This window comes from Dipodomys spectabilis, unplaced genomic scaffold, assembly GCF_019054845.1.
Source record: "Dipodomys spectabilis isolate Male_0828 unplaced genomic scaffold, ASM1905484v1 ptg000360l, whole genome shotgun sequence".
In the NCBI taxonomy this organism is placed as follows: domain Eukaryota; kingdom Metazoa; phylum Chordata; class Mammalia; order Rodentia; family Heteromyidae; genus Dipodomys; species Dipodomys spectabilis.
The window spans coordinates 2,205,111-2,220,102 of NW_024871037.1; the positions used below are offsets into that span (position 1 = coordinate 2,205,111).

The 14,992-nt window shown below is 46.1% G+C and overlaps 1 protein-coding gene across 1 annotated transcript in view; it reads left to right on the forward strand.

The window, feature by feature from the left end:
• The first annotated feature begins 332 nt into the window (after nucleotides 1-332).
• Nucleotides 333-14,992, forward strand: part of Dag1 (dystroglycan 1) — a 43,746-nt gene continuing 29,086 nt past the window's right edge. The window contains exon 1 of the mRNA XM_042665846.1: nucleotides 333-632. The gene's annotated coding sequence lies outside the window, so the exon portion shown is untranslated. The remainder of the gene's footprint in view (nucleotides 633-14,992) is intronic.

Consider the following 14,992-nt stretch of genomic DNA (forward strand, 5'->3'; position numbering starts at 1 on the left):
CATTCCCGGTTAGTCTGGAAGGCGTAAAGGCCAGAGGTGAGTTAGGACGCCCTTCCTCCCCCCCCCCCCCACCCCCCAACTCCTACTGACGATGGCTCAGGGCCACCCGGACTGGTCAAGGCGTGTCCCGGGACAGACTTGGCAGGCCGCGAGGGCGGGGCTAGCCACGGAGGAGGGGGCGTGGTTTTCAGAGAGGGGGCGTGGTGGGCCAATCAGCGGAGAGATGCGGCCGAGGCGGAGGGCGGAGGGGGTGGAGCTTGCGCGCGGGGTGCGGCGCGCTGCGGGGCGGCCGACGCAGGCAGAAGCGAGAGCGGCGCGCGGACGGCGAGTCGGGCGCCCCGGCGGAGCCCCGGCGGCGGGATTGGCTGTGGGACTCGCGTGTCAGGCGGTTGCTAGGCTCCAGCCCGCGCGCCCCGCCCTCGCGCTCGGCGCCCTCTCACCGCCCGGTGACGTGCTCGCGCGGAGGCTGCGGCGCGGCGCGGCGCGGGCGCTCGCGCTCCTTGGGCTCCGGGGGCGGCAGCCGGGCAGCAGCTTCGCGCCGAGTCCCGGGGGAGCGGCGACGGGCTGCGTCCTGAGGGGCCCGGGAGGAGCGAACACCTGCCGCGGCCTGCCCGCCTGAGGAAAGGCGCTCGGTGAGTGCGCCGCCCCCCCCCCCCCTTCGCCGTGTCGGACTGCTGGGGCCCCCCCCATTCCTGCTGCCGCTGGGCCGAGCCTTCCGCGGAACACCTGCTGCTGCTGCTCGCTTTCGGGGGGACCCCCCCCCCTCCACCCCGGGGCGGGGACACGACCACGGACGTCCTTGTCGGTGAGGAGGCGGTACCGCCCGGGTGGAGCCGCCCCTCTTGCTCTCCAGTCCCCTCTGGGCGAAGGCTCTCGAAGCGTTTTCCGATGCAAGGCCCCGGGGCTTCGTGCAGGCAGCCGAGGCTGGGCCAGGCCTTAACCCCTGGGGGGGGTGCTCCCCCAGCGCTCCCCCCCCCCCCGGATCGCGGGGCCTGCACGTCCGCCGTGGGCGTGTGCGGCCTTGTGGGCCGCCACCGGGTCTCCATTGGGGTGTGTGTGTGTGTGTGGTGTGTGTGTGGGGGTCGTGGCCCAATATCCCAACCTATGGGGCCTGGAGCCCTAGTGGGAAGGGTGTCCCCCCCCCCCCCCCCCGCTTCTGTGGGTCCGATCTGCTAAGAATCTTGGGGTTGGGGTACCCCCTCCCCAGTTGGGCTGCTTAGGAAGCTTACTTCTTCCCCCCCCCTTTTTTTTTTTAAACTTTGTATTTGGAAGGCCGGTTTCACTCCAGAGTATATATATCTCCAGAGGCCCCTCAAGTCTTTTTCTTTTTTTTTTTTGGCCATACATTTCAAGTTAACTTCCGACTGGCAATTTCCAATGCCCCTTTTAAACCCCGAGACGCTCTTAGCCTGTGTAGATTGAAATTATTCAGGGTTCCTTTTAATGGCGGTGATGAAATGGTGACTGGTCTGGGACAGAACCTTTATAGCCTTAAGCATAGTTCTAACTTAAGAGTCCTGCCTGCTGTTTCCCTAAATAAGCTGGTTGAAGTCTTTCTTTGGCATGGGAGCCAGATTCCTGTAGGTGAGGGTGGTGTTTATCAGACCCTAAGACCGGATAAAGAGTTGGATGTGTTTTCAGGTGTTTTGGGAAGTCTGGTGTAAAGATGGGGTGTTGTAATTTTACCAGTTGTGCTATGCTAAGTGTTTGCAGAGAGACACCATATTCTGGAGTGTTGTTCTAAAAAAGAATTGTTCCATAACACATTTAAAGGCATATAATCCTATAGTGCGAATAGATGGAGAACTGAACTTTTTTGTCCTGAATTCAGCCAAGGGAGAAGAACTCATGGCTTGCATGCCGAAAGGAAGCTCAGGAGCTATTTCTTGGAGAAATCAGAACTCAAGAATTCAATGGAGAGTTAGGGACATAGCCTGAGACAGTTCAAGGCCTGTGGGTAATTGTGTAAAGGTAGGAATGAGGATTGCTATGCAGACAAACACCTGGTTGAGCCATGAAAGCATGTGTTGATAATGTACCTCTCCTGCAAGAGGCAGAAGACACATCCTCACTGTTCTAAAAAAACTGATTTGGCAAAATATATTCATTTGGCAAGTATTTGGCTTTACTACTTGCCAAATTCTGTGGTAGATCCTACGGACTCACATAAAAGGATCTGGCTTTGCCTTGAAGGAACTCATTTTGGGGGACAGTGGGAATCCGAGAACTCGTGATTAATAGCTGCTGCTCACAAAAATGTGCTTACCTCATAGCCTGGGAGAGGGAATTCCTGAACTGTGGCCTTCAGGGCCTACAGGAATTATCTAGGGGACATCGAGACTTGGATACAGGGAACTATATGTACATGAGTGTCTAAAATAGTGCCTGGGAGTCTTCCAACTTGACAGGTGAGAGATCTACGCCTTCCTTATATTAAGGAGTTCCAACTAAGTCAAGGTAGTGGAACATGGGAATGCTTTTTAATCAGCCAGTGGCATACCACAGACCTGTGTTTAGAAGGATACTGTCCATGGCTAGAGAGTAACGGGGAGGAATGGGGTCAGGACCTCTGGTAATAAAGTCAGCCATCTGAGAGATGAGGAGGAAGGAGGAGTCTTTTGAGAAGGAAGACTGACAAGGTATTGCTAAGGGAATGTTAAGCCTTGATGGGGGAGGGAGTTCAGGAATGTGTGGGTGGGAAGCCTTAAGCTCATGACCAAGGATTTGAACCATGTCTTGGGTTATATAGTTATGTGATAGAGCTTTTTTTTTTTTTGTTGTTGTTGTTGCTGCCAATTTTGGGGCTTGAATTCAAGGCCTGGGCACCGTCCCTGAGTTTTTGCTCAAAGCTAGTGCTCTACCACTTGAGTCACAACTCCAGTTCCAGTTCTGGATTTTAACTGGTTAATTGGAGATAAAAGTCTCACAGACTTTCCTGCCCAGGCTGACTTTGACTCACCAAGATCCTGAGATTTCAGCCTCTTGAGTAGTGCACGGCTCTAGATTTGATTTCTACTACCAAAATATAAAACCCCAAATTATCTCTTTGGCTTGCTGGATATTGTGACCCACAGATATGCTGGTGTATGTTGAGCTTTGAGGAAGGTGGGTTTGGAGGGAACTTGGGAGCTACTTGACTAGAGTTGATGCTTACAAAAGTAAAGCCTTTGGCATTTGTTAAAAAACTTACCTCCTAGCCTCATGAGGCATGTGGGGTGGCCTCATGCCTGTAATCTCAGTACTTCAGAGGCTGTGGCAAAAGAATCAGGAGTTCTAGATCAGCTTGAGCCACAAAGTAAGAAACTGTCTCAAATAAATCAAAGCTTAACCTCCTCCTTTTGTGTGTATGTATGTTGGTATGGGCTTGAACTTTGGGCCTTAGTGTTTTCTCCTTAGCTTTTTGCTTAACACTGGCAACTATTATCACTTGAGCCACAGCCCCACTTCTGGATTTTTCGTGGTTAATTTGGGATAAGAGTACCACAGAGCTGGGCACTGGTGGCTCACACCTGTAATCCTGGCTACTCAGGAGGCTGAGATCTGAGTATCATAGTTCAAGGCCAGCTCAGGCAGGAGAGCCCGTGAGACATCTTATCTCCAATAAACTACTAGAAAACTGGAAGAGGCACTGTGGCTCACGTGGTACAGCGCTCGCCTTGAGTTGAAGAGCGCAAGGACAGTGCCTAAGCCCAGAGTTCAAGTCCCATGACCGACAAAAAAAGAGTACCACAGACTCTCCTGCCCAGGCCTCAAAAACTGTGATCCTCAGATGCCAGGCATGAGCCACCAATGTTCAACTTTTATATCCTACTTGAACCTAGTATATTTTATTTCCTCTTGGTTTAGAAGATATCTTAACCTTGTACTTGGTTGGCATACTCAATTGGTACTCTACTGCTTCAGCTATGCCTTCAGCCCTGATTTCTGCTGGTCAGTTTGGACTGTCAAGGACTTTGCTTCCCCAGGCTGGCTTTGAACCCTGATCTTCTGGATCTCAGCCTCCTGAGTAGGTAGGATTACAGGCATGAACTATCTGTGCCTAGTTTCTGTCTTTTACTACCCAATTGTTACAGCTTTTCCTCCTCCCTAGGTCTTTGACAGTTGAAGGCCTTCCTTCCTACGTGTAACCATTCTGATGTTTTATGATAAACCTTTATACTGGCTGAGGAAACTGCCCAGGTTTATGTGGCAGAGTCAGTGTTTTTCTTTTTGTTGTTGTTTGTTTTGTTTTTTAGCTGTCTCCCACCCCCCAGTCTTGTTTTTTTGTTGTTGTTTTTTTTTTGGGGGGGGGGTCCAGTCATGGGGCCTGAACTCTGGGCCTGGGCGCTGTCCCTCAGCTCTTCAGCTCAAGGCTAGCGCTCTACCACTTGAGCCACAGCGCCACTTCTGGCTTTTTTTTTTCTTTTTGCTTATGTGGTGCTGAGGAATCGAACCCAGGGCCTCAGGCATGCAAGGCAAGCGCTCTACCACTGAGCCACCTTCCCAGCCCCAGGCTTGAGTTTTTCTAACTGGCAGAAAAGAAGAGGGAATGTGTTCCTTCTCCCCATGTGTTGGTGATTGAACACAGGGCTTCATGAATGTTAGGCAGTCATTCCACTGCTAAACTGTATCCCCAACCTTATAGCCCTATCTGTCTATCTATCTGTCTATCTATCTATCTATCTACCTACCTACCTACCTACCTACCTACCTACCTACCTACTACTTATTTGGTCCTGGGTGCTGTCCCTAAGCTCTTCAGCTCAAGGCTAGTGCTCTACCACTTTGAGCCATGGCATCATTTCTGGTGGTTAATTGGAGATAAGAGACTCATTGCTGGGCACCCGTGACTCACACCTGTCATCCTGGCTACTCAGGAGGCTGAGATCCGAGGATACTGGTTCAAAGCCAGTCCAGGCAGGATAGGCCAAGAAACTCTAATCTCCATTAGACCACCAGAAAACTGGAAGTGGTGCTGTGGTTCAAGTGGTAGAGCACTAGCCTTGAGCTGAAGAGCTGAGGGACAGCGCCCAGGCCCAGAGTTCAAGGGACAGTGCCCAGGCCCAGAGTTCAAGCCCAATGGCTGACCAAAAAAAAAAAAGTCTTACATACTTTCCTGCCTGGGCTGACTTTGAACCTCGATCCTCAGATCTCAGCCTCCTGAATAGCTAGGATTATAGGTATGAGCCACTAGTACCTAGCTTTTTTTCTTTTTCTTTCTTTTTTTTTTCAGACTTGCTATGTAACCCACACTGATATGGAACTCTATATGGAACTCATGCTGGTCTATCTGCTCTGTTACCTTGCCCATCTTCCTGTTTTTTTTTTTTTTTTTTGCCTATATTGATGCTTGAATTAGGGGCCTTATGGTCTTACTTGGCTTTTTCTGCTCACTGCTGGTGCTCTGTGCCTTTTAAGCTATACCTCAAAGTATGGCTTTTTGCTTTTTAAAAAAATATGCTTTATTTTATTTTATTTTTTCCAGTCCTGGGGCTTGAACTCAGGGCATGGGCACTGTCCCTGAGCTTCTTTTGCTCAAGTCTAGCGTTCTACCACTTGAGCCATGGCTTCACATTTGGCTTTTTCTCCATATGTGGTACAGATGAATGGAACCCAAGACTTCATGCATGTGAGGCAAGCACTCTACCTCTAAACCACATTCCTACCCCTACCCCCTCTTTTTTTTTTTTTTTTTTTGGTCAAGGGGCTTGAACTCAGGATGCTGTTCCTGAGAATTTTTGGTCAAGGCAAGTGCTCTATCACTTTGAGCCACTGTGCCACTTCTGGTTTTCTGGTGGTTATTTGGAGATAGGCATCTCACGGACTTTCCTGTTAGGCTGGCTTTAAACTGCAATCCTCAGATTTCAGCCTCCTGAGTTGCTAGGATTACGCATGTGAGCCACCAGTGCCAAGCTAATTTGGGGCTTGAAATCAGGACCTGGGCATTGTCCCTGAGTTCTGTTGCTTAAAGCTTTGCTCAGGTTTTTTTCTTTTTTCTTTTTCCCCCTAGATAAGGCCTTAGTCTTTTTTTTTTTTTTTTTCCTGCCCAGCTTTTTGATAATGGCTGGTGTGCTACCACTTGAGTTATACATACCTCCATTTCCAGCTTTTTGTTGATTATTTGGAGTGTCCAAATTCAGGCTGGCTCCCAAACACATCTCAACTTCCTGAATAGCTAGGATTATAGGTGTACACAGTACTCAGCCTAGTGGAACAAGGGGTGGTAATTGATTCATAAAGGAATGGGCAAGGGCTGGGAAGGTGGCTCAGTGGTAGAGCGCTTGCCTTGCATGCTTGAGGCCCTGGGTTCGATTCCTCAGCTCCACATAAAAAAAAAGCTGGAAGTAGAGCTGTGGCTCAGGTGGTAGAGTGTTAGCCTTGAGCCAAAGAAGCTCAGGGACAGTGACCAGGCCCTGAGTTCAAGCCCCAGGAATAGCAAAAAAAAGAAAAAACACAACAACAACAAAAAAACAACAACGGGCCTCAGGTAGGAGTGGTAGTATACACCTGTAATTGCAACATTGGAGAAGCTGAGTTTAAGCCTAGCCTCTCTCTATATATAAAGAAACCTTGTCTTAAAGATAAAATAAAATATGGGCTCGGAATGTGGTTCCGTGGTAGAGTGCTTACCTTGCATGCATGATGCCCTCAGTTTGATTCCTGGGTACCACATAAACCGAAAAAACTGGAAGTAGTGCTGTGGCTTAAGTGATAGAGCACTAGCCTTGAGCTGAAGAGCTGGGGGACAGCGCCCAGGCCCAGAGTTCAGGCCCCACGATTGAAAAAAAAAAAAGTAAATATAAAATAAAAAATAAAATAAGATTGAGACCTTGTGTCATTTTTCCAATCTCAGGTAGGAAGTCACTGATGAGGAATTTGATTCAATTTTCCTTTTATAGCAGTTCCAAAGAGTGACTACTTGGGGCCTAGACTTTCAGAGTATGAAAAATAAAAACACTGGGGTATGGACATCTAAGGAAACCCAAATAGAGAAATAGAAATCAGAGTATGAATTTACTCAGATAGTGCGTTCTTTGGTGTGTTTTATGTGTTAAGGGGTTTCTCCCTTCTTTTCTGGAGAAAATTTTCTCTTTCCATTTAGAGTGCATTTCTGTGCTTTTGCTAGTGGTTTTTTTTTTTTTGTTGTTGTTGTTGTTTTTGTTGCTTTATAAGCCCTTATCTGCCTTTTCCTGTTGACATTGCAAGTCTGAGGTGATGGTTAGTCTGGTCAGTTCATAGTAGGTCTTTAGCATAGATATGCATTTGGGCATTAAGGTAGTCTTCTTCAGAGTCACATAATTTGCTTTGCCTCTTAACTGTGTCTCTTCACTCTGATCATTAGTCAGTAATAGACTGCTGAGATAGATATCAACTTCTATAAATAGGGATTTAGAGTAGTTTACAAAATTACACTAGCCAGAGGGCTTAATTTAGTCTTAATAGGGTTTTCTATTTTTTCTTTGGGGTGATAGCTAAGCAGTTTTTTGTCTTTACTATGGTCCAGGTGGACAGATGGATGGGATATTATACCACAGGATCATAAACTGAGAACTGATAAAATCATTCTGTGTCTGTCTTGAAATGAAGGAAATTTGAATGCAATTCTAGCATTATATTGACTTAATTTATATATTTTTCCTTTTTATTATTTACATATTTACGTTATATCTATATTTTTTTGTAGGTTGTGGGGCTTGAGCTCTGGGCTGGACGCTGTTTGAGCTCTTTAGCTCAAGATGAGCGCTATACCACTTGAGCCACAGCTCCACTTCCAGTTTTCTGGTGGTTAATTGGAGATAAGATTCTCACGGATTTTTCTGCCCCGTCTGGCTTTGAACTACGATCCTCAGATCTCAGGCTCCTGAGTAGCTAGGATTACAGGCGTGTGCTACCGGTGCCTGGTTTATCATTTATATTTTATATATTTCATATAATTTATATATGTATATTTTTATTATCTTTAGTTGTGCAATGGGGTTACCATTCACTAAATCAGCTTATAAGTATATTACATCTTAATCACTGTTACCCCTTTTATTATTCTTCTACTTCCCTCCCAGCCCAACTCTTCTCTCTGTATTTTTATATAGGTATAAATATATATATATATTTTTTTTGTAGTGCTGAAGACTGAATCCACAGCTTCCCATATGCTGCAGGCACTCTACCACTGAGCTACACCCCCAGCATGCACATATGTTTATATTTTATATATAATACCTATTTATGTAACATATTTTTTTTCTTTTTTGTCAGTCGTGGGGCTTGAACTCTAGGCTTGGGTGCTGTCCCTGCGCTCTTCAGCACAAGGCAAGGGCTCTACCGCTTGAGCCACAGCCCTACTTCCGATTTTCTAGTGGTTTATTGGAGATGAGTCTCATGGACTTTCCTGCCTGGGCTGGCTTTGAACCGCAATCCTCAGATCTCAGCCTCCTAAGTAGCCAGAATTACAGGCGTGAGCCATTGGTGCCTGGTTTTACAGAATTCTTTCTACTGATGTGTGTGTATACCCACACAAGCATATATAGAAATATGTATATATGTATGCACACATACATATGTATATGAGTATATATGTGTATGAAATAATGGAATTTGAAGATTTTCTTCTTTTTATTTTGTAAGTAGTCTGGTTATTTCTTCATTGTGCTGGGAATATCTTCTCAGGCACCATAGTAGTTCATAGGGGATTGGTTAACATTTCTAAGGTTCTTTGTGGTGGAAATCTATCAGTTCTTTCTTGATAGTCATAATACCTGTGGGTTTTTGTTTTGTTTTTTTTCTGGTTGGTAATGGGGCTTGAACTGGGTGCTGTCCTGAATTCTTTTGCTTAAGGCTAGAACTCTACTGCTTTGAACCATAGCACTACTCCAGTTTTCTGATGGTTCATTGAAGATAAGAGTCTCATGTACTTTGCTGCCTGGGCTGGCTTCGAACCACTATCCTCAGATCTCAGTCTCCTGAGTAGCTAGGATTACAGGCTTGAGCCACCGGTGCTTGGCTTTTTTCTTTTTTTGTGTGCTGGTCCTGGCTTTGGCTCTGCCCCTAAACTTTTGGGCTCAGGGCTAGCGCTTAGCACTTTGAGCCACTGCTCCACTTTTGGCTTTTTAGTAGTTAATTAGCAATAAGAGTCACTTGGACTTTTTCTGTCCAGGCTTGCTTCGAACCACCATCCTCAGATCCTAGCTCCCTGAGTAGTTAGGATTACAAGCAGGAGCTGCCCAATGCTGGGCTGCTGCTGCTGCTTCTGGTTCTGGTTATTTTTTCCTCCCCCCTCTCTTCTCCTTTCTCCTCCTCCTCCCTCCTTCTCCCTCTTCCCTTCTCCTCCTCTTCCTCCTCTTCTTTTTCTCCTCCTCTTCTCATCGTCGTGGTCATTGTTGTGTCGCTGCTGCGTTGTCGCTGTTGTGTTGTCAGTCATGGGTTTGAACTCAGGGCCTGGTTCAGTATCTGAACTCAGTACCTGAGTTCTTTTGCTCAAGGCTATAGCCCTACCACTTTGAGCCACAGAGCCACTTCCTTACTTCCCCACACCTGTGATTCTAGCTACTCAGGAGGCTGAGATCTGAGGATCGTGGTTCAAAGCCAGCCTGTGCAGGAAAGTCCATGAGACTTTTATCTCCAGTTAGCCACAGGAAACCAGAAGTGGTGCTGTGGCTCACGTTGTATTTATTTTGAGTTAGTGCCTAGCTAAATTGTCCAGGTTAGCGTCAATTTGCTCTGTATCCCAAGCAAGCTGATTCTCTTGCTGGAACCTGTTTAGTAGCTAGGATAACAGGCGTTCACCCACTCCCAGGCCCCCAGTGGAACTAATGCTGGAAGTAGAAGCATGTCTCAGGTGGTATCGGTAAAGCACCAGTCACAAGCCAAAAAGCCAATTGTGAATGTGAGGGCCCGAGTTCAAGCCCCAGTACTGGCCAAAAGTAGTTTAGAAAGGGACTCTATACCTTAATGCAGGAAAAAAATCTTTGGCTAAGGCTAGAGGTATGATGCAAGTGGTAGAACTCCTGCCTGGCAGGCATGAGGCCCTAGTAACACACAAGAGTTGATTTTTTTTTTTCTATTCCCATTGTTAATCTAGAACTGATGTGGCCTTTGGGGTCCCTTGTCTCCTCAAAACCCTAAGCTCTTCCCCCCTTCTAGTGTGTATTACTAACCAGACCCTCTAGGGGCCATATTTTCTACCTGATGATTACATAGTCCCTCAGGCGACCCTTCTGTGTGGATGTGTGTGTTGTATGTAGTGTGCATGCGTGTGTGCAAGCATTTGTGTCTGTGATCTCATTCCACTTTCTCGCTCACAGCTGGCGCTCTACCACTTGAACTGAACCTCCTTGTCTGTTGGTTAATTCGAGATGAGTGTTGAAGACTTTACTGCACGGGCCAGCTTTGAACCTCAATCATCTGGATCCTAGTCTTCCTGAGTAGTTGGGAATACAGGTGTACGTCACTAGTGCTCTACCACCCTGTTTGAGAGAGAGTGTTCTCCGATTTAAACAGCTGGAGAGGAAAATATCTTTCTTCCTGTGTAGGACTCCTGTGCCCCAGGCTGCCTGTGCCCTTTTCCACTGTGTGAGGGGGTGGAGGAATGTCCTGACCTCCACTCTTCCGTCCTGCCATGGCTTCTAGGAAGAATGGGGCCCATTGTCAAGCCAGCAGTCGCCACTGTGGCGTGTTGAGGGCCTGGGATCCCAGGGAGCTGTTGCTCCCTTTTGTTGCTCTGCTGTTTAGCAGGGTTCGGGAAGATGGTATTTGTATTTTCCCTTTAGGTCTGCCCTCTGTGTTTGTTATGCCTTTTTTTTTTTTTTTGGTGATACTGGAGATCAAATCCAGGACCTTGCCTATGTTAGGCAAACCTTTGATCACTGTGTTACATCCCTAGCCTCCTCCTGTCTTGATAGAACTTTTGTTGTTGTTGTTGTTCGGGTCCTAGAACTGTCTCTGAGCTTTTGTGCTCTTAAGCTAGCTACTCTTGAGCCACAGCTTCACTTCCGGCTTTTTTGGGTGACTAATTGGAGATAAGAGTCTGAGGGACTCATCTTTCCTGTCCAGGCTGGCTTTGGAACCACAATATCAGCTTCCTGCATAGCTAGGATTTTAGGTGTGAGCCATTGGTGGTGCCTACCTGTTTTGTTTGCTTGCTTTGTTTCCTTTTAGTACTGAGGATTTGAAACCTTTCACATGCTATGCATATACTCTGCTAATTGTGCGACATATTTCTAACCTTAGAACTTCTGGAAGATACAAAATGCTAGATTATGAGGACGTTTTTTGGTAGGGAATGAGACCTTTTAAAATTGTTATGTATAATATTAATTTATATGTCCGTATTGTACATATTATAGGCATATATATATATAATATATTGTGTGTATGTATATATATATTTTTTCCCCTTTTTCTTTCTTTCTTTCTTTTTTTTTGGTCTGTCGTGGGGCTTGAACTCTGCGCCTGGGCACTGTCCCTCAGCTCCAGGCTAGCGCTCTACCACTTGAGCCATAGTGCCACTTCTGGATTTTTCTGCTTCTGTGGTGCTGAAGAATCAAACCCAGGGCCTCATGCATGCAAGGCAAGCACTCTACCACTGAGCCACCTTCCCAGCCCTCCTTTTTCTTTTTTCATGCTGCTACTGGGGCTTGAACTCAAGGCCTGGGTATTGTCCCTTAGTTTTTTTCTGCTCTACCACTTGAGCCACAGGTCCACTTTTAATTTTTTGGTGTTTAATTGGAGATACCAGAATATCACAGACTTTTTGACCAGGCTGGCTTTGAATTGTGGTCCCCAGATCCTCCTTTTGAGTAGCTGGGATTACAGGTGTGAGCCACTAGTACTCAGCTATATTTTACTTTTTTTTTTTTTTTGGGTCCGGTCGTGGGGCCTGAACTCTGGGCCTGGGCGCTGTCCCTCAGCTCTTCAGCTCCAGGCTAGCGCTCTACCACTTGAGTCACAGCGCCACTTTCGGCTTTTTTCTTTTTCCTTTTTTTGCTTATGTGGTGCTGAGGAATCAAACCCAGGGCCTCAAGCATGCAAGGCAAGCGCTCTACCACTGAGCCACCTTCCCAGCCCTATTTTACATTTTTTAAATAAGTTTTTTTGTTGTAAAAATACTGTAAAGAGGAGTTACAGTTAAATGAGCAAGGTAATGAGTACATTTCCTATCAATTTTTTACATTTTGTTGCAGAGATTGAACCCAGGACTTTGTGCGTGCTAAAGCACATACTCTACCACTGAGCTACGTTCCTATCCCCAGGGCTTTTTGAAAAACAGATTGGTTTTGGATGATTTTTTTTCCCTGATGCCTTCCTTCCCTTTTTCCTGATGCTGTGTTTTTAATCACTTCTGCTCCTGACTCTAGGCCAGGGTATCCCTGGGGGGGGAATGTATGTGATACCCTATGGACAGATACAGGCCATCACATGCTGTTTCTCCCCCCCCTCAGGAATATTTGCTTCATAAAGGGCCACATGTGTGTACAGCTGTTGTGCTTTATCAGGTTCTGTGAAGGGTAAATGAGTAAGCTGTAGAGTGAGGGACAGAGGAAGTGGTGAAGGATGGAATTTTCTTTTACATGATTACATGATAGCTGCTGGAGTTTGCGCTTCTGATGTAGATGGGTAGATTTTGGAATGGATTAAGAAATTGTTATGAGGGGCTGGGAAGGTGGCTCAGTGGTAGAGCGCTTGCCTTGCATGCATAAGGCCCTGGGTTCGATTCCTCAGCACCACATAAGCAAAAAGAAGAAAAGCCAGAAGTGGCACTGTGGCTCAAGTGGTAGAGTGCTAGCCTTGAGCTGAAGAGCTGAGGGACAGCGCCCAGGCCCAGAGTTCAAACCCCATGACCAACAACAACAACAAAAAAAAAAAAAAGAAAGAAAAGAAAAGAAAACAAACAAAAAGCAAACAAACCTAATGTCTTTTATTCTTCTGTCTCCACTTGAGCCACAGCTCTGCTTCTGGCTTTTTGTTGGTTAATTGGAGATAAGAGGATTTTCCTGCTTTGCTGGCTTTGAACTACCAATTCTCACATCTCAACTTTTTGAGTAGCTAGGATTACAGGCGTAAGGCACTGATGCCCAGCTTTTTTTTTTTTTTTTGTGGGTCCTGGAGCCTGAACTCTGGGTCTGGCCGCTGTCCCCCAGCTCTTCAGCTCAAGGCGAGCGCTCTACTACCACTGGAGCCACAGTGCCACTTCCAGCTTTTTCTGTTTATGTGATGCTGAGGAATTAAACCCAGGGCCTCATGCATGCAAGGCAGGCACTCTACCACTGAGCCACCTTCCCAGTCCCCCAGCTTTTTTTTTTAAATTAAAAAATACTTATTTTGTGTATGTTGGTACTGAGACTTAAACTCTGGGCCTCATACTCTTGGTATGGCTTTTTTGCTTATAGCTGGTACTCTACCACTTGGCCATGCTAGTATATAAATTATAAATTTTAGCTAAATTAATTTTGTTGTTATTATTGCCAGTCCTGGAGCTTGAACTGAGGGACTGGGCACTGTCGCTGTGCTTCTTTTGCTCAAGGCTAGTGCTCTACCACTTGAGCCACAGCACCACTTCTGGCTTTTTCTGTTTATTGCTGCTGAAGAATTGAGCCCAGGATTTCATGAACTCTACTAATGAGCCACATTCCCAGCCCTATTTTATTTTATTTTATTTTGTCGGTTGTAGAGCTTGAACTCTGGGCCTGGGTACTGTCCTTCAGCTTTTCAGTTCAAGGCCAGCACTCTACCACTTGAGCCACAGCACCACTTCTGGTTTTCTAGCGGTTTATTGGAGATACAAGTCTCACAGAGTTTCCTGCCTGGGCTGGCTTTGAACCGTGATCCTCAGATCTCAGCCTCCTGAGTAGCTAGGATGACAAGCGAGAGCTACTGGTATCCGGCTGATGAATATCTTTTAACTCTCTATAGTTTCTCCTTCTATTCCTTTCTGTTCCAATTATCTACTAAAGAACATGACTGAAGAGTTTCGCACAGCCCAGATTTAGAAGATTGTATATCACATTTTTTTTTTTTTTTTTTTTTTGTATTTCTGAAGAGGTCATCTAGATCCATCCTGAGATTTGGTTCCTTTGGCAAGATTAAAGGTGGTTTAGTCGTTTTCTCCCTTGGTGCTAGCTTTCTCTCATTGACCTTCACTTACTCTAGGCCCTTAGCAGGTTCTCAGAGGACTCCTTCTGTAGAAGGTTATGGAACCTGATCAGAGGCTGGCTCAGCAGGTCTTGTCAAACCAGTCTCCTCAACACGAGTATGACAGGTATTGGAAGAGGAGAATTCTAGATCCTGTGACCTAATTTTATTTCTATTATTATTATTTTTTATTATTATTATTAGTTGGTGCTTGAACTCAGGGCCTGGGCGCTGTCCATGAGCTTCTTTTGCTCAAGGCTACCACTTGGGCCACAACACCTCTTTTGGCTTTTTCTGTGTATATGGTACTGAGGAATGGAACCCAGGGCTCCATGCATGCTAAGCAAGCACTCTTCCACTAAGCTACATTCCCAGCCCTCTTTTCTTTCTTTCTCCCTTAGTTCATGTAGTATTCCATCTCATCGGACCAGTTGTTTGAGGATTAGGAGTGGAGTTATCCTCCTCCTCAATTGCTCATCATGTGAGGATTGCCACCATGGGAGGGACTGTGAAAGCCTCGGTTTCCTCATCTATTAAGTGAGAATTACTCCTGTTTTAAATGGTTGTCTCAAACTTGCGTCTTTTTTATCTTGCAACCCTTTTTGTGTTTGAAAGCTATTTTAGAGGTTCTCCCCCTCCCCATCTTCTGTGTAGCAGATTGCTCCAGCTATAAGGTAGCGAGCAGCCACAATTGAGTGTTTGCTCATGTCTGTCATGTCAGGGCTGTGTGGCAGGGAGAGGCTTTGTGGGTTGTAGACTTGGACTCCCCCACTCAGACTTAATTGCTTGAGGAATGTGTGTGGTCTCCTTATTTTGCAGTGATTTCATATATTGAAATTATTTTATGCTTACATAATTTTGAAGCCCAAGTAAATTCAGATTTCTA